This window comes from Mustelus asterias, chromosome 11 (assembly GCF_964213995.1).
Source record: "Mustelus asterias chromosome 11, sMusAst1.hap1.1, whole genome shotgun sequence".
Classification (NCBI taxonomy): domain Eukaryota; kingdom Metazoa; phylum Chordata; class Chondrichthyes; order Carcharhiniformes; family Triakidae; genus Mustelus; species Mustelus asterias.
In genome coordinates this window covers 24,895,041-24,915,371 of record NC_135811.1, presented here as the reverse complement: position 1 = coordinate 24,915,371, position 20,331 = coordinate 24,895,041, and positions in this window count along the sequence as shown.

The window sequence follows — 20,331 nt, the reverse complement described above, 5'->3', positions numbered from 1 at the left end:
TTTAAACAACACAACAACCTGAATGTCAGCCTCTTTTTAAACACACCCAGCTTTCTCTAGTTGCTCTGCGGAGAGCTGTTGCTCACATCCACCTCACCCATTATGTCCGGAGCAGACGTGAAGAACGTAAGTCTTCTTTTCCTGACATTTTTGATAATTTTCCTCCTCTCCAGTGACTAGCAAGTGCCGTTCGAAGGGAACTGACATGAGGAAGCACAGAGGATTAAAAATAACGGGGTTTTATTTACAGGTAATATTCACTACATGGCTGCTTTTTCTCTCTTCTCTCAGGCAGGTTCGCCACACTGGCTTCACTTCCAGTGAATACATGAAGATATTAATATACATTGCTTAGTGCAGCTACCAAGAATCAATATGAATACATAACAGGTTCTTTCCACAGACCTTGTGCAGACTGGACCTGTCTCTTACATTGTCCAGACCTCAGATGACATTATCTGGAGGAGACATGCAGACCAGTAACTGGCTGGAAAAAGAACAGATTCGTTAAAATTGGAGCCTGTTGAGAATTCAGGTTCAGCCTTACTGAGCCCGGACTTTCTTGTGATCCGCATACCGTTGAGGAAGTCAACATCTCACCCTCCGTTTAGGTGCAGAGACAACATCCAGTTCCCATGTCAACGCCGGTTAAACAAGCCATCGCTGACATCCGTGTGAAGATGAAAGCACCAGAGGTTTGCTGACAACTATTCTGAGATTAATGACCCCCAGAGCACCTGAATTTATTTATAGCAGTGAGAACCCATTGGCTATTGTTCATGTTGAACTTATTTTGGTGATGTTCAAATTAAGGCTGGCGCGGGAGGGGGGGGGGGGGTGAGGAAATGTTACATGTTTGTCCATTTTGGCTCACCGTAGAGCTTTGCTGAAATAATATATGCAAAAAAGTGAAGCAATGCGATGTAGAGCGACAGAGTAGGAGGAGGTATGAGAGAGAACACACCACAATAAAGATATGCTCGTTTGTCAAGTGTTCCCATGTGTTATTCTGCAAACACAAAACACTTTCTTCGAGAGAAACCAATCATAATTGCAATGCCAGATTCCAGTGCCATTGTCTATGATACTGACCTTAGTTGTATTACAATCACAATTCCTTAATTGTATTATATCCATGGAATGTTTCTTCTGCAATTATATAAAGTAATCAGTCTCTTAATTGTGTTAGCCAATGTCAGGTAATAGCATTTCATGATAGCAATCAGTCAGTGTCCAAACCCTTTTTGATGAGCCACTGTCTTTTACTGTCCGAATTAACCCCTTGCTGCCCAGCCCTGTGCTATTGGTTTTTGTATTGTGTGGTGTAAAACATGAAGTCAAAACATGTCCCTGGATTTGGGTTTTCTACAGTATAAATTTCCCAGTTGGAGGAGATTCCAATCCTCAAATTGATGGACGGCACTGTGGGACGGGACGCTGGTTCAATTCCGGCCTTGGGTCACTGTCTGTGTGGAGTTTGCACGTTCTCCCCGTGTTTGCGTGGGTTTCCTCCGGGTGCTCCGGTTTCCTCCCACAGTCCAAAGATGTGTAGGTTAGGTTGATTGGTCATGATAAATTGCCCCTTAGTGTCAGAGGGACGAGCAGGGTAAGTAGGTGGGGTTATGGGGATAGGGCCTGGGTGGGATTGCTGTTGCTGCAGGTTTGATGAACTGAATGGTCTCCTTCTGCACAGTAGGGATTCTATGGTTCTCTGTGATGCGCATCAATTGGACACGAGGCTCGAAGCTTCGGTAAAAGAAGGCTTTTATTAACTAACAATGGAACTATCAGAACTTTAACACACTATCCCAGACTGAAGGGGTCCCGTCCAAGCAGGGAGTCTTATACCTCTCCCAGGAGGCGGAGCCCGACTGGGATGTGCCACAACAGTAACAAACACAGGCGTATCAATCCCACCCTAACCCAACAGCAACATTAGTACAATCCCACAGTAACCTATATACATTCCTGTAGTGCTGGCCAGCCCTGGCTCAGTACTATCCAGTGGGAACCAACGATGGTTCACCACACTCTGAGATACAGTTAAGGATCCTGTTCAGTATGAAGGATGGGAACTCCCAAAGTGCTGCATTGGAGGGCTGCATTGTCAGAACAGAAATAGAGAAACTGAGAGAATAGCGGAGTCGTTACAGCCAGTAATTTGGGAGGAAGCATAGTCAAAATAATTTGACTCATTCAGACTCGACATTGAGATCCTAACAACCTGAACTTTGTGTTTTTTTTGTTTTTAGACAGCAGCCATTGGTGACAATTCTGCTTATTCATTCACACATCTGGGCCAGAATTCTCCAATCTCATACACCCCACCGCTGATAACAAAAACGGAGAATTTGGCGCTCAGCAAAATCTCCATTCACAGGAGCGGGTCCGGATAATCCCAGCCATGGGGAGGTCGGAGAACTCCGGCCCCAGTCTTTTGTTTCTTTACTGGCTCCATTAACGTTCGATTTTATCTTATACCATCACCACTTTTGTCCTTTACCCTATAACTGACTTTTCCTTTAACTCTTTGCCCATCCCCTCCATTCCCGGCCTCTGTATTTGCCATAAACATCTCTTAACTTTTTCTACTTTCTATGAAAGGTCATTTGAAATGTTAACCTGTTTCTCTCACAGATGCTGTCTGACCTGCTGAATGTTTCCAGCATCTTCTGTTTTACTTCATATTTCCAGCATCTACAGTGCCGCTCTTTGTATTAGTAAATGGGTGTTATAATTGGTTCAGTTATGTTTGTTTATGCTGTGGCTAGCTGGCCTTGCTTGCTTTCTGGTTCAACTGCAGAAGTGTTGAACAGTTAGGAGAGAGATAAAATTACCTCAAAACATAGCAGCCTTATGCATGTCTAATCCAGCAATATCCCTGCTATTAGATATTCCCTCATCACGTTTAGTGATTGATGTGGGAGCAAAAAGGTCTGTCAATGCTTGCCTCAAGGTTTTCTCCATCAGATTCTCAGTATAGTGGAATCAGACAATAGAGACTCTTGTGTACAGAAGCCCAAGGCTACCTGTCACAGCTACCTGAACATTGACAAGTTAAGTTGGGAGCATGCCACTGAGATCTCCAGTGGAGATTACCTGAGAGTTGGCACTGTCTATAATGGAATATAATGTAGACAATTCTGAGTACATGGCATTCGGTGTGAATTGCAGGATTCGGTGAAGTGTCAGAACTGAGATTCAAGCTAGGTTATTGAAAGAGGCTAAGTTCTGTGTTAACACAGGAGTGATCCCTGTCATCCCCGGTGAGCTCTGCTCCAAGCTCCTTGAACTCGCTAAGGCCAATGATCTCCGCATTCCTTCACCACCCTGACCTCGCTCCCACTTGTTCTACACAGGTTTAGCCCATGTGGAGACAAAAAAAAGAGATGTGATCAGGGCAGATGGAGCAGAGGTTGGGTGAATGCACGTCCTCTGTGGGTGGTGAGCCCAACCCAGAAGGGACTGAGATTGGAGTGTGAGGAATAAGATAGATGGGATGGTGGTACATAGGAACATAAGAACTAGGAGCAGCCCTTCTAGTCTGCTCCGTCATTCAATCAGATCATAGCTGATCTCTCCCTGGTCTTAAATCGACCTCCCCGCCTGTTCCCATATTCCTTTAACCCAATTTCTATTCAAAACATATCTATCTCCTCCCTGAAACCATTTAATAATTCAGACTCTGCAGTGCAATGCGGCAGCAAGTTCCACAAATTCACCACCTTCTGCGAGAAGTAGTTCCTCCTCATCTCAGTTTTAAATCTACCGCCTCTCAACCTATACCTGTGACCTCTTGTTCTAGATCGCCCCACGAGAGGAAGCATTTGGTCTTTGTTTACTTTATTAATCCTTTTAGAATTTTATATACCTCGATCAGATACTCCCTCGTTCTTCTAAACTCCAGTGAGTATAAGAGTATAAACGAGTTTAATCTCTCCGCATACGTCAACTCTTTCATTCCTGGAATCAATCTGGTGAACCTCATCTGAACTGCCTCCAATGCCACTACATTCTTCCTCAAATAATGAAAACAAAACTGGGCACAATACTCCAGATGTGCGGTGGGACTTTACGACCTCGCTCGCGCGAGACCAGGAATTCCCACCCGAAGTCAATGGACATTTCTAGTTGCTGCTGGCTTCCTGTTTCAGCGGGGAGTTGGGTAAAGGGCAGTCTGAAGACAGGAAAATCCCAGCTGTATCTGCACCTTGGCTCGAAGTGGATCCTTCATTTATCTATTGGTTAGCTGCCACTGTTGGGCCACTGTCGGGATTCTTTGGCCGAAATTTTACCGCACTGCCTGCAACCAGCAAAAGCACATGGAGCCAGGAACATGTTGGAGAGACAATTCAATGTCCAGCTTTCAAAATTTGTTCATGGGCCTGCCTCCATAGAGCTGGGAAGATTCCGCCCAGTCAGAAACAGCAGGCTAAAAAACTTGCATTTTGTAGCAATTCTGCTGTGCTATTGTCCCAAATGAAATGTAGTTGCGTGGTAGCTACTCAGCTCACTTCAAACTGCTATAATTGTACGACTGCTCCACAGGGAACGCATCTTCTGTAACCAGGAATTTGCATGAAATATAAATACAGGTAGAATGCAAATCAAGAATCTTGAACTTTAACAAAGGGTTATCTGGACTCGAAACGTCAGCTCTTTTCTCTCCTTACAGATGTTGCCAGACCTGCTGAGATTTTCCAGAATTTTATCTTTTGGTTCAAGAATCTTGAGGATCAATTCCTGCAAACAGCTCATGCTGTACCATGGTAGAAACTCCAAGAGGAATTTCTGACTCACTGTATCCGTTGTAACATGGTCTACTGCAACAAGCTATAAGAAGTTACCAGGCAGCACGGTGACACAGTGGTTACCACTGCTGCCTCACAGCACCACGGACCCTGGTTCAATTCCTATCTGTGTGGAGTTTGTACATTCTCCCAGTGTCTGCGTGGGTTTCCTCCGGGTGCTCCGATTTCCTCCCACACTCCAAAGATGTGCAGGTTAGCTTGATTGGACATGCTAAATTGCCCCTTAGTGTCAGGGAACTAGCAGGTTAAATATGTGGGGTTACGGGGATAGGTTCTGAGTGGGATTGTTGTCGGGGCCGGTTTGATGGGACGAATGACCTCCTTCTGCACTGTAGGATTCTATAAGAAAGAAAGAAAAGCTGTGTCCATTAGTTAATGGTACAAGGACAGGAGGACACAGATCTAAAGCTTTGGACAAGAGATATGGGCAAGAGGTGTATGATTCTAAGTTTCATTTAATGTTTTCCAATTATACTACTCCGGAAAAGGAATAAATCTAACACCTTCCCAATGCAATCAGAGTCCTTTCACCTGTTTAAAACAAAGAAAATAGTTGTCAGCACACGAGGCACCAAGGTGATTTTGTAATTTGCAAGTCGCAACAAGCATTTTGGGTGCACTTTAAAACGAATGCACATAAGGTTATCCATCTCCTCACAATTTCCTATAAAATGTGTTGGAAGCTCCAGGTCACCTTTGCAATCATATCAAAGAACAGATTTGCATAGATTGACTCCTCCATTCTCTAATTAGAAACTCTCGCTCGCGCTAACGAAACGATACTTCAGGGCAACCTTTTATCAGACTTCTTATTCTGAGTGAAATTGTTAACTCTCATTCTTCAACCTTTTCCCCAATTTTGTTTTGGAAGAACATAATTTGAAAGCACTTTGCAGGCACTGGACTTAATGAAGCTCTGATCTTCTGAAATTGGGTATTATTTCAACAAAAGAAAACCATAAATGTTTTTTTTCTCATTTGTATGCCTTTGACTTTTCTGCTATTAATGGTTGAATAATCATTTTGACCTTTCTCCAAATAACTCTGGGTTATTAGGAACATTAGCATAATTTTGGAAGAGTAAATTAACAGTAAAAACGCTATCAGGAGCCACCATATTTGAATAAAATCAACATGCAAGTTCCAAGATTTCCTCTCAGCTTTAGTTCAAGCAGTTCATGTGCCAAGAATCACAAGATTGCACAAAAGCTTATCCTTACTTTCAATAGACAGTATCAAACAAGCTTGACTGCTGTTTTGAGGTCAATTGGAATAGACTGTAACGACTTCCAGCGCTGAGTTGCATAAGGGAAATATATTTGTACTAAAACAAAATATTACGGAGAAGTTTATTTTTGATGAATGCAGTAGAGGTACAAAGCACAGAAAAAGGTCCTTCAGCCCATCGCATCTGTGCCAGTCAAAGACAAACCAAACAGGGCGACATGGTGACACAGTGGTTAGCACTGCTGCCTCACAGTACCAGGGACCTGGGTTCGATTCCCGGCTTGGGTCAGTGTGCGGAATCTGCACGTTCTCCCCGTGTCTGCGTGGGTTTCCTCCGGTATCCCATGGGGATAGGGTACATTGAGTAAGATGCTCTGTCGGAGAATCAGTGCAGACTTGATGGGCCGAGTGACCTCCTGCTGCACTGTAATGATTTCTATGAATTAGAGCAGTGCATTTATGTCAGAATGTTGTGGACAGGAGGAGATTACGGAGACATGGAAGGGCAAGGCTGTGGAACATTTTAAAAACAACTGCATGCGCAGTTCAGAGCTCCGATCGGTCCGCCAGCGCTAAGCCCCGCTCACAGGGCGAATCGGACCGGAGCTGGCAAAATGCGTATGGGCGCACTGGAAAGAGGATTCCAGGCGCGGGTCTATTTGACGCCCGGATTCGTCACTTAGACTCAAAATGGTAAAATCAGGCCCATAGTGTTGCTTGGTCGGGGCGGGGGGGGGGGGGGGGGGGGGGGGGCGGCAGGGGGATGAGTGAGCACAAGGATGCAAAGGGAATGGGACTTGTTGTGAGTTAAGATATGGGCAGCAGTTTTTTGGACGACCTCAAGTTTATAGAGGATAGAATGTATGAGATCAGCCAGAAGTACATCAGAATAATTGATTCTAAATGTAACAAAGGCACAAATAAGGGTTTCAACAGAAGATGATCTGAGACAGGAGTAAAGTCAGGCGATGTTATAGAAGTGGAAATGGGTGGATTTAGTGATGACACCAATATAAAATTAAAAGCTCATCTCTGGATCAAATGTTTAAAACATAATATTCTGAATGAATTTGTTGGGGTAATTTGGGAACGTGATGGTCCACTGGCACAGTTGTATTTTCACTGGACGAGTAATCCAGAGACCCAATGTAATGCTTTGGGGATCCAGGTTCGAATCCCACCACGGGAATTTGAATCCAATAAAAATTTAAAATTAAAAGTTTAACGATGGCCATGAAAGAATCGTCATGAAAATCCAGGTGGTTCATGACTGTGCTTCAGGGAAGGAAACCTGCCATCCTTCCCCGATCTGGCCTACATGTAACTCTTAGTTGACCCTTAAACGCCCTCAGTTGTAGCGAAGTCTACAAGAAGGCATCTCATGACCACCTTCTCAAGGGCAATTAGGGATGGACGATGAATGCCGGCCTAGCCAGCAAATTACTGGGAGGATATTTCCACTTGTGGGAGAGACTAGAACCAAGGGACAAAGTGTGAGAATAAGAGGTTTGGTGTTTAAGATGGAGAGAAATTTATTCTCTCAAAAGGTCTTTAGTAGATGGAATTCCCTTCTCCATAAAGCAATGGAAACTGGATCATTGAATCATTCAAGGCAGAGTTAGATAGATGTTTGATAGACAAGCGAGACAAGGGGGGTGGGGGGGGCAGAAAGGAAAGTGGAATTATGATCACAATGCGGTCAGCCATGATCTTATTGAATGGGGAAGCAGGCTCAGAGGGCTGAATGGCCTAATCCTGCTCCTAGGTCTTATGTTCCAATGTGACACCAGGATTGCAGACCAATTTGCTTAATCTGAGTTCTGACGAAGGGCCATCCAGACTCGAAATGTTGGCTCTCTTCCCTCACCACAGATTCCAGCATTTTCGGCTTTTGTTTCAGATTCCAACATCCGCAGTATTTTGCTTTTATTTTTGCTTAATCAGAGACTGTTGCTATGGAGTGGCATGAAGTCAGTATGGCTTTTGCTACCAAATAAACCTGTTGGACTTTAACCTGGTGTTGTTAAACTTCTTAATGAAGTCAGTAGCCAGGGAACAGAGTTTGGAGAGGGAGACAAAAATAATGGCTTCAGTCTTCCCAATATCTAATTGGAGGAAATGTTTGGTCATATGGTACTGGATGCCAAATATACGGTCATATAATTTAGCCCACGGAGGATGAGTTGAGAGAAGTGGGGTGAGGTGGAACTGGGTGTCATCAGCATTCCAGCGCTGTGCCTTCAGATGATTCCACCAAGGGGCAGCACGTAGATGAGAAATAAGATTGAGCCAAGCTTAGGTACTTGGGGGAGATAATAATGTAAGAGCAAAAAGAGAAGCCATTGCAAGTGATTAGATGAATAAAATGGAGCATGTGAGAGCATGGGGGAGGCAATGGCCTAGTGGTATTATCACTAGACTATTAATCCAAAAACTCAGCTAATGTTCTGGTGACCCAAGTTCAAATCCTGCCACGGCAGCTGGTAGAATTTAAATTCACTAAAAAATATCTGGAATTAAGAATCTATTGAGGACCTTGAAACCATTGTCAATTGTCAGAAAAACCCATCTGGTTCACTAATGTCCTTTAGGGAAAGAAATCTGCCGTCCATACCTGGTCTGGCCTACATGTGACTCCAGAACCACAGCAACATGGTTGACTCTCAACTGCCCTATGGAAATGGCCTAGCAAGCCACTCAATAAGGGTAACTAGGGCTGGACAATAAATGCTGGCCCAGCTAGCGATGCCTACGTCCCACAAATGAATAAAAAAAGTCCAAGCTGTATAAGAAGGGAGAGACATTGAAGGAGGATGATGTGGTCAAGTGTGTCAAAAGCTTCTGCAGGTCAAAAGAATGATGAGGGCAAGTTTACATTTGTCACAGTCACGTAGGATGCAACTTTGATGCAAATTATTTCGGTATTGCAACGGAAACGGAAACCTGATTGCAGGAATTCAAACCTGGAGTTCCAGGAAAGATGGGAACAGATTTGAATGGCAGCAACTTGTTGAAGGACTTTGAGGCTTCCCTTTTGCTTGTTCATGTGTGAAAATTGTGGTCCTGCACAAATTACTTCATTGCACTTCACAAATAGAACATATCACATAGATCCCTGGAAAGGCACATCCGCATCCAATGCAAAGTTCCCATCTTGTACAAACAGTTCCTTTTTGAAAGCCCTATATAGTTAACACCCAGAATTTTGTTTGTACGTCTCTTATCACTCTTCCTGTCTAGAAAATTAAAGCTGAGCCAGGTTTATAAAAAAATATATAAACTGAGAAGAAATACAGGGAAATGTCTTACCCATGAGTAATGAATCATAATCCTGAGCAAATGTTAGGACATTCTGTAAAGCCTAAAGTGTGTGAAATGCTATTACATTTCAACATGGAGTTTTGAACACTGGATAAAAGCAAAAATACTGCGGATGCTGGAATCTGAAACCAAAAGAGAAAATGCTGGAAAATCTCAGCAGGTTTGGCAGCATCTGTAAGGAGAGAAAAGAGCTGATGTTTCAAGTCCAGATGGCCCTTTGTCAAAGCTTTGCAGCACACTGCACTGTAAACGATCACAAAATATAGCCAGATCCTGGTACTTCCACCAGAATTAACCTGATTTTTCCTTGTAGCAGCCATGCATCTCTCTGTCACTTTGAGGGAAAGATATTGGGTATAATTTGTTCATGCTAATCATGGCTCTACTGCTTCTATCCGAGGTTGGTCACTGTAGGCGGTGGTGGGAGTCAGCACCAAGGGCAGCGGAATGGGTCTCACTGGGTCCCTCCTTCCCTTTGATCAGGCAAAGGATGTCTTTGAACAGGGAGGCCTGTCCGAAAGCACAGAAGCAGCCCAAAAGAACAAAGAAAATTACAGCACAGGAACAGGCCCTTCGGCCCTCCAAGCTTGCACTGACCATGCTGCCTGACTGAACTAAAACCCCTACCCTTCAGGGGACCATATCGCTCTATTCCCACCCTATTCATGTATTCATTTATAAGCATTGGCTTTTCAGGTTTTCCACCTGCTGCTGGGCTATGGTGGTGGAATGTGGCTCTTAAACGGACATTAATTGCCATTTAAAAGCCTCAATTGGTGATAGGGATGGGAAGGCTGTCCATGCACCATCCTGCCTCAGAGTTTCATCTGGACTGCAGGGCCCCATCCATCGCCCTCCTGCCTGATTAAATTCCCCCTGCCCATTCCCAAACTCACCACGGTGGAGGGCATTAAATTTCTGCCAAAACCTCTTAAGAAACCACTAGACACACAGAAAGTAAGAGAATAAAAGTACTCCAACTGAGAGCATTACATATAAAACTACAAGAACAAACCTTCAGTGGTTAATTAATTGTATCTAGCTGCCAAGAATCAATCTTTCTCTTTACATTCTTACCAGATACATTTGTTAATATTTATAGTGAACCTTTGAAGTTTCAGTGTTTAATTTAATTGTTCATATGAACAATTGGGTTCGGTGTCTCCAGATTGTAACTTCATGCAACATCCAAGAGAAAATTGCAAAAAGAAATAGCCAAACGGTTGGAAACATTCTACTGAATGTTATTCAATATCCCCATCTTACCCTAATAATTCGGCTATTAGTTTGCTGATTGTTATGATAATTAATTTTTCATGGCAAGCTTTAGCAGACGCTGATCCTGATGTGATCTTGTCTTCTATTCAGATGACCATCATAGTATTACCAATGACAAAATGTCAGGGCTACAATATTGCACGGGTTTTTTTGCCTGAAATGATTATAAACGTCTCTATTCTACGGTTACATTTATATAACCTTTTTCTGCGTGATCATGCTCATTTTAACTTGATTACATTTTGCTTTTAATGAATGACTTTATACTGATTAGGCATCTGCCCATCTAGGGAGATGCCCGGGCTGTATGTCACTTTTCTATTGAACCTGGTTTGTTGTGGCTGTACAGGCCGAGTGGCAGTCCTTCCCGCAGCTGGCACAGGATCGATAGATTGTGCCAAGGTTGAGTGATGTTTCTTCCTTTTAGCAGGTTCTCTTTAACATGTCACAAACGTGTAGTTAAGATATCATAGATTGTGTAAAACAAGCTGATCTTTTTTTAAAAATGGACACAAGCAGCTTGCTAAAATCCACCTGACCTCTTACAACTGTAACGTTTGTCAAGCTTCTAGAAGTCGCCAAGTGGATTGCAAGTAAACAAACCCAGACATGTGACGACATTTGAAATTAAATGAGCATTTCATAGAATCCCTACAGTGCAGAAGGAGGCCAGTTGGCCCATCGTCCTCCACCAACAACAATCCCACCAAGGCCCTACCCCCGTAACCCCACATATTTACCCTGCTAACTCCCCCTGACACTAAGGGCAATTTAGCACAGCCAATCAACCTAACCTGCACATTTTGGACTGTGGGGGGAAATCGGAGCACCCAGAGGAAACCCACACAGACATGTCCACAAGGGTAAACAGAAACTCATTGACAATGGCTTCCCTGGAGGTGTGAATAGATCTTTCCTAACTTACCGTGCCTGGAAAAATGGGAGCCAATGCATGGATTTCCTCCAGGTGCTCCGGTCCATTCCAAATAATGTGCAGGTTAGGTTGTTTGGGCATGCCAAATTGCCCTTGGTGTCACAAGATATTTACGTTAGGAGGATTAACACATACCTAGGGTAAGCCTAGGTATGAGCCGGTGCAGACTTGATGGGCTGAATGACCTCCTTCTGCTCTGCAGGGATTCTATATACTATAATATGATTCTATGACCTGAATTGTCAGCCTAGATTATGGTGGAATCTTATCGTCCTTTCCAGCATTGGAATTTTCCAGTCCTGCTGGACTTTTGAATGGCCAGTGTGTCTCTGAAGTAAGGCTTGACCAGTGACCTTCTGATGAAGAGGCATATTGATTAAGCAATTGAATTAATGCAAGTCTCTCACATGTTCTTTTCATATGGGCCTACTCAACAGGCCCAATTTGGACAAGGAAGAAAGCCCCTATCTATTTAAAAATTCACTAAGATTCATTTTTGTGTTATTAAGCAGCCAATGCCTTCAATTTATAATAATGAATTATAAGGAAATCCTGAAATTACTTTTTAAGATCCATTCGCATTAATTATAGTTATGCTACGGTGTTCCATTACGCTGCACTGTTGCATTTCATCGTGCGACACAGAAACATGCACACAACTATTATAATTAGTGAACTATTAAGTTTTGCAAATGTCACTCTACTGCGAAAGGATAATTAGCTTCAAGGAGCTAATTAACACTCAGAAGACAACTCCTGTGTACTTCAACAGATAAGTCACACGGCGACAAAGTTCACCACGAAAGTGCATCTCATAGTTTTCAATAATTTCGCACAAGTACAGGTCAAGAAAGAACAGATTTGATAAAGGACTGAACAGCCTGCTGAGCACAGAACCTGATTGCAGCTCAGAGGAAAACAAGTGCTTTGGACTGCTATTTTTAGAAGTAACAATTACATTGGCACTCCACTCCGCATGTACTAATCTTGCTTTTATCCCAAATCTAGCTGAGAATTACTAAGGAAGAGATAGTATCAGTCATTATAGGATACTCAGATGAGGAAGGATATATTTACTTGCTCTACAGTACTTTAAAGTGTTTGCTGGTGATTGAAATCGAATTGTGCGAGAGTTCATACTTTTTTATATGTAAATCTTTTTCATAATAATGGAATTAAATGCAAATTCAGTACACTTTTTTGTTGATGGAATGATGCCAGACGGACCTAAGATATCTTTGCTTGGCAATTGTTTTTTTATTCATTCATGGGACATGAGTGTCACTGGCCGGCCAGCATTTATTGCCCATCCCTATTTGGCCTTGAACTGAGGGTAGCTGAGAGTTAACCACATTGCTGTGGCTCTGAAGTCACATGTAGGCCACACCAGGTAAGGATGGCAGATTTCCTTCCCTAAAGGACTTAGTCATGACTTAGAGGATGGCACGGTGGCACAATGGTTAGCACTGCTGCCTCACAGCGCCAAGGACCCAGGTTCAATTCCTGGTTTGGGTCACTGTCTGTGTGGAGTTTGCACGTTCTCCCCGTGTCTGCGTGGGTTTCCTCCGGGTGCTCCGGTTTCCTCCCACAGTCCAAAGATGTGCAGGTTAGGTGGATTGGCCATGATAAATTGGCCATTAGTATCAGGACGATTAGCAGGGTAAATATATGAGGTTACAGGGATAGGGCTTGGGTGGGATCATTGTCGGTGCAGACTTGATGGGCCGAATGGACTCCTTCTACACTGTAGGGATTGTATGATTCTAGTGAACAAGATGGGTTTTTGTGACAATCAACAACGGTTTCGTGGTCATCAGTAGATTCTTAATTCCAGATATTTTTTCATGTTGAATTCAAATTCCACCATTTTGGCATGGCGGGATTCGAACCTGGGTCCCCAGAACATTAGCTGAGTTTCTGGATTAATAATCTAGCGATAATACCACAAGGCCATCGCCTCCCTTCATTGCTTGTACTTCATCGACCAAAAACAACCTCTGGCATATGCGCTTACACACCATTTTAGCAACAGTTTTTAATACTAAGAGAGAGTTGGTAGCAGTACCTGCTGTGTCCTAACATTAGAAGGATTCAGTGCCAATGTAGAGATCCAAATTGGATTGAAGTTGTACTGCACCAGGTATTAAGTCAGTGCAGTGTGACCCAGTCTCCTAGAGATGGCCCCTTAGCTTTAACGAGTTTGTGAATTCCTCCTCACAGGGCCAATGTGCCCCTTAACCACTCTCTAACCCCACAGATAATTTAGGATTAACTACCCAATCCAACTGCATCCAGGGTTTTCCTCCACTCCGTGTGGACTAATTTCATCTCTCACAATAAGAATTAAGTCATCCATAACAAATAAATTTACATTCCCTCCTTTTAATCTCATTTTATTCTTGTGGAATTCTTCATAACATTTTAAAAGAAATTCAGGCCCATCATTTGTTTCCAATAACATCTCACTTAGTTCACTAGTGTCCTTCAGGGAAAGAAACCTGACACCTCAGATGGTCTGGCATAGATTTGACTCCAGTCCCACATGGCATGGCTAACCTTTAATGTCTTCAGGACAACTAGGGATGGGCAATAAATGCTGCTTTGCCAGCGTTGTCCACATCCAAGATGGGGTTTAGCTTGGATGTCTGGTGAGTGGCGCCGACAGCGTGGGTTCAATTCCCGCACCGGTGGAGGTTATTCATGAAAGCCTGCCTTCTCAACCATGCCCCTTGGCTGAGGTGCCGTCATCCTCAGTTAAATCACCAGCAGCCTATGGTCATCTGGGAATATGGCAACTTTAGCACATCCAAGAACATATATTTCTATTGGTTTACCATTAATTGTAAAACCATTGTTATTTATGATCTTTACAATTCTTAAACTTTAATCTAATCAATATTTTACCAATTCATGACAGTTTTACCTTAGCTTTTAGTTCTGAAGGATATATGTTCATAATCAATGGTCCCAGTTAGTTTAAATATCTCCCAGTTGCTCTCCCCATAATATGAGCCAATTTCTCAGCTTTCACCTAATTTAAATTAATGGCATATTCTTGAAAATCTTATCGTCACCATAAAACTTTCTCTACTTGTCAACGTTGCTCATTTTCTCATTCCAGCATAGTTTTTCCATTCATCCAGGCTGATTTTCTTCCTCTGCGGCAATCTCGTAACTACAGGTAGTTGGGCAGAAAGTATCATTCTGGCACCTTAATTAAATTAAGAATAAATCGTCTAGTTTTCCTGTAAGGGAACAGACTTTTAAATTCAATCATTAATTCAACACTCCTCGACTTTGTGACATTTAAGTTACAATGAATGTGAATGGCACCAGCAATATTTATAAATTGACACCCTATTTCTACTTTACAATGTCGGTTTTGACTTTACGATGTCTCACTAGCACATTCATACATGCGTTCTGCTCCGCCCGTCTGTATGACGGGACAGGTCAAACTGACTTTATTCATTTGGCAACAAGTGTTTTATTCTGTCAATTTTTTTTTGACACAATCATCATGAATTTAATGCATTTATACACTTGTGCTGTATTTAATATGCGCTCAGACCTGCAGACATTCAAGGTTAAGCAGGCAACTGACAGTGATTAAATTGTTTCATTATATCCCCTACACTGACTGAGGAACCTGTGCTAAGGTGTGCAGACATCAACAGTCACCTCAGCAACTTGACAGGCAAGAGCTGGGTGCCCCATGAGTGATTTCTGCTTGTGGTTCAGGAACCAATCTCCCATTTATACTATTGTTCCTATGGGAACATTGGTTCTGACTTATGACTTTTCAACTTACAATGTGGTTTTCAGGAACCAATTGCTTCATGAGTCCAAGGACTGTGTGTAAGAGAATTGTTGTCCCACAAATCCAAGGATCTGTGCAACTGAAACATAGTTTCCTTCTTTTTACATACTGATTCTCTTCAGAATAAAGGCAGATATTTCATTCTTCGACCTCTTCCTTATATATATTAAGGCTCAGGGACAGAGTTAAATTATGAATTAGAACCTGGGCTCCTATTCTCTTTTGTTTGAAAGGTTAAGAGACAATCGAACTGCAGTGTTTAAAATGGGAAAAGGATTCATTACACTAGATACAAAGAAGTTGTTTCATCTGGAGCAATTCGGAACAAAGAGACACAGTTTTAATATTCAGCCTTCCAGGAATGAAATTAGGAAGAACCTTTCACATTAAGTGCAGAGGAAATGTGAACATATGAATTAGAAGTAGGAGTAGGCCAATCAGCCCCTCAAGTCTGTACAGCATTCAATAAGATCATGGCTGATCTGGTTGTAACTTCAATCCCACATTCCTGCATACCCTCTGATATTTTTCACCCCCTTGTAAGTCAAGGATCTATCTAGCTCTGACTCTTGAGGAAGAGAGTTTCAGAGACTCACAACTCTCTGAGAGAAAAAAATACTCCTCATCTCCATCTTAAATGAGCAACCTCTTACTATTAAACAATGACCACCTAATTTTAGATTCTCCGACAAGAGGAGACATCTTCTCCACATCCACCCTGTCAACACCCTAAAGGTTTTGATCAAATGACATCTTAGTCTTTTAAACTCTAGTAGATACAAACCTAACTTAACCAACCTTTATCTGCCCCAAAAGGCAGTGCATGCTGCAACAATTGAAATTTTCACTATTGAAATTCAGACTTTTATTAGATAAGGTTAGCAGAGGAAATAAATCAAAGGGTGGATACAAAGAACAAAGAACAAAGAAAATTACAGCACAGGAACAGGCCCTTCGGCCCTCCAAGCCTGCACCAACCATGCTGCCTGACTTAACTAAAAACCCCTACCCTTCTGGGGACCATATTCCTCTATTCCCATCTCATTCATGTAGTTGTCAAGACGCCCCTTAAAAGTCACTACCATATCTGCTTCCACTACCTCCCCCGGCAACAAGTTCCAGGCACCCACCACTCTCTGTGTAAAAATCTGCCTCGTACATTTCTTTTAAACCCTGCCCCTCGCACCTTAAATCTATGCCCCCTAGTAATTGACTCTTCCACCCTGGGAAAAAGCTCCTGACTATCCACTCTGTCCATGCCTCTTATAATCTTGTAGACTTCTATCAAGTCTCCCCTCAACCTTCGTCGCTCCAGTGAGAACAAACAAAGTTTCTCCAACTCTCCTCATAGCTAATGCCCTCCATGCCAGGCAACATCCTGGTAAATCTTTTCTGTACCCTCTCCAAAGCCTCCACATCCTTCTGGTAGTGTGGCAACCAGAATTGAACACTATATTCCAAGTGCAGCTTAACTAAGGTTCGATAAAGCTGCCAATTTTTAAACTCAATACCCCGGCCGATGAAGGCAAGCATGCCATATGCCTTCTTGACTACCTTCTCCACCTGCATTGCCACTTTCAGTGACCTGTGTACACCCAGATCCCTTTGCCTATCAATACTCCTAAGGGTTCTGCCATTTACTGATATATGTGGAGTTGAGGTACAGCTAAGTAAGGAAAAGATCAATGAATGAAATATCCACCTTTATTCTGACGGGAATCAGCATAAAAAATGGAAGGAAGTCATGTTTCAGTTGAGATGCAGATCAGCTACAATCTAATTAAATAGCAGAACAAGCTTGAGGTGCTGAATTGCCTGCTCATGTTCCTATGTTCTCATCATAGGAGAAAGTTTCAGAGTTGGCATTTTGTTCTCATGACATAATTATTTCGCAGCAACATTTTTTTCATAAAGTGAACAGAGATTATCCCCCATATAGTAACTGCAATTCACAAATGCTGAACATTAACTGGAATTCAAGCATGTCAAACTGAGATTTACAGCGTGTTACATTTTGCCTCGGTGACATCGGTTCAAATCTACCCCACGCTGATGAAATGAATTTCCTTTCCCCACTAGCTAAAAGGATCGCAAGTGAAATGAAAGGGCAATCTGAAGCCAGTTCCCACCAGGAGTGTGTCACTGCTCAAACTTGCTCATAATGCAGTATAAATTGGCAGCAAAGTAGTGTTCCCACTCAAAGAAGTGCTGAGCCCTCCTTTGAGGACCGAATTAAAGCCTGTTGCTGTGGTAGAGAACAAGAGCTGTGCTCTGTATTCAGCTGCAGTATATCTGGCCTAGGAATATTTGACGCTAGTTGCAAAGGTCCTGATGTTACTTAAGCATTAAAAAAAAATCACCCAACCATTCATTTATGTAAATTCAAATGTGTACAGCTTCAATCATTCAGAGTTATTTGCTTTGATCTTAGATTGAAATAAACAAACTCATCTCAAAAATTAGTCCTTAAAATCCTTCAGAAGCAAATAGATTTTAATCAGACTGGAATAAACAGACTAACCAGAATCCTAGCATTTCATTTCCCAGTGATCCCTGGAGGCCACATGCATTGAGTGGTCATTTACTCCTATCCAAACTGTGACCTTGCTCAGAACAAGAAGAGGGAGATTTATGATTTGATTTCTATGTCATTACTGTTTTTCTATTGGGTCTTACTGGATAACCTAAACATTCAAAGTCAGACAGCATCACCAGCATTTTTCTAGTATAAATGAAATAGTCAATAAGGATCAATATGATCATAGAAATCATAGAAACCCCACAGTGCAGAAGGAGGCCATTCGGCCCATCGAGTCTGCACCGACCACAATCCCACCCAGGCCCTACCCTGATATCCCCACATATTTACCCGCTAATCCCTCTAACCTACGCATTTTAGGATTCTAAGGGGCAATTTTTAACCTGGCCAATCAACCTAACCCGCACATCTTTGGACTATGGGAGGAAACCGGAGCACCCGGAGGAAACCCACGCAGACACGAGGAGAACGTGCAAACTCCACACAGACAGTGACCCGAGCTGGGAATCGAACCCGGGACCCTGGAGCTGTGAAGCAGCAGTGCTAACCACTGCGCTACCGTGCCGCCATGATGTGTTTTTTTTTTTGCTGCATCCGCCTAAAATGCTGACAACTTTTAACATTTGTGTTCCCAATAAAATGGTCACTTCTTCCCAATGTAAACTTTATATCAAAAGTAACTGATCCCCAGTACCACTGGGAATTCTGAGGATTGCTACAGGGAGGTCGGCTATTTTGGATTGGAAATATCTTACACTCAGGGAGGCAGTGGCATAATGGTATTGTAGCTGGACTAGTAATACAGAAATTCAGGGTAAAGCTCTGGGGACCCGAGTTCGAATCCTATCACAGCAGATGGTGGAATTTCAATTCAATAAAAATCTGGGATTAAAAATCTAATGACGACCATGAAACCATTGTTGATTGTTGCAAAAACCCCATCTGGCTCACTAATGTCTTTCAGGGAAGGGAATCTGCCGACCTTACCTGGTTTGGCCTGCATGTGACTCCAGACCCTCTCTTAACTGCCCTCAGGGATGGCAATAAATGCTGACCCAGCCAGCGATGCCCACATCGCATTAGCGAATTTTAAAAACTCAGATCGAGGGGAAAATCAAGGTTAGTAGGGGTTGTAACTGCATGGAAAATTTAATTGAACCAGCACCTATCCTTCCACCTGATCAATAAAATGTGCAGCAGCACAGAATTTGCTTTTGATGTGTTCCAACCAGAAGTAAATCTTCCATTTTCTTGAATGTGACTGAGTAATCAATGCTGAGTTCAATGAAGCACCACCTAATGTGGTCAATGCCATAGACCTGATAGAGATGGATTTTGAAAAAGGCAAGGTCCCAGTTCCATTTTTTTTAGAGATTTAGTCTCTGGAATAAATTTGACTTTCTCACCTTTAACCAGCTGAACTGCAGCCTTCCAACTCTGCCTCCCCATCAAAAGCTGACAAAACTATTATTCCAGCCCTAGTTCCTCGACAAAGTAAATACTTGAACCCAATAACCAAGTTTCTATTTGGCACAAAGAAAATGAATTGCTGAACCCAGTAATGCTTGGTGCCAGCTCAGTTTGGCCAGGGTGGAGATCTCAAGCTTAGATTTTTTTTACTGATTCTAGAAGGGTGGTCCCCAATTCTCACTTCCATCCCTCCTTGTTGAACGGATAAGCGTGCGCACTGCACGACAATCATACTCCAGAGTACAATGTCACACTTCAATTTTTATGAGATATACAAAGCAATCTTCAAATAAGATAAAAAGGGTAGTAGATTCACATTGGACTTTTCTGACCTGAAGCTACACATTTACAACCAGATGCAATTATCGCCAGGTTTACAAGCTGTTGAAATAACTTGAATTTACCTATTTCGACCACATTTCCACAGGGAGCGCTTGAGCCCTGGCTGCAACAAGTAGGTTAAATACCGCTCTCTTCTAGCAGCTCAACATCACAGTCACAAGGACAATTATCATTCCTGATACTCGGATATTTCCTGCCCAGAATATCACCAATTACTGAACCAGCAGCTTATGTTGGTTGCAGCTCCCTCCTTCCCCTTTTATCTTCCTATTTCAATCCTTTCCAATTCCACATTGTTTCACATTTTTCAGAAGTTTAAGTTTGTTTATTTATTTATTAGTGTAGCAAGTAAGCTTACATTAACACTGCAATGAAGTTACTATGAGAATCCCCTAGTCGCCACACTCCAGCGCCTGTTCAGGAGAATTTAGCATGGTCAACGCACCTAACCAGCACATCTTTCGGACTGTGGGAGGAAACTGGAGAATGCAGAGGAAACCCACGCAGACACGGGGAGAACGTGCAGGCTCCACTCAGACAGTGACCCAAGTTGCAAATCGAACCCGGGTCCATGTCGTTGTGAGGCAGC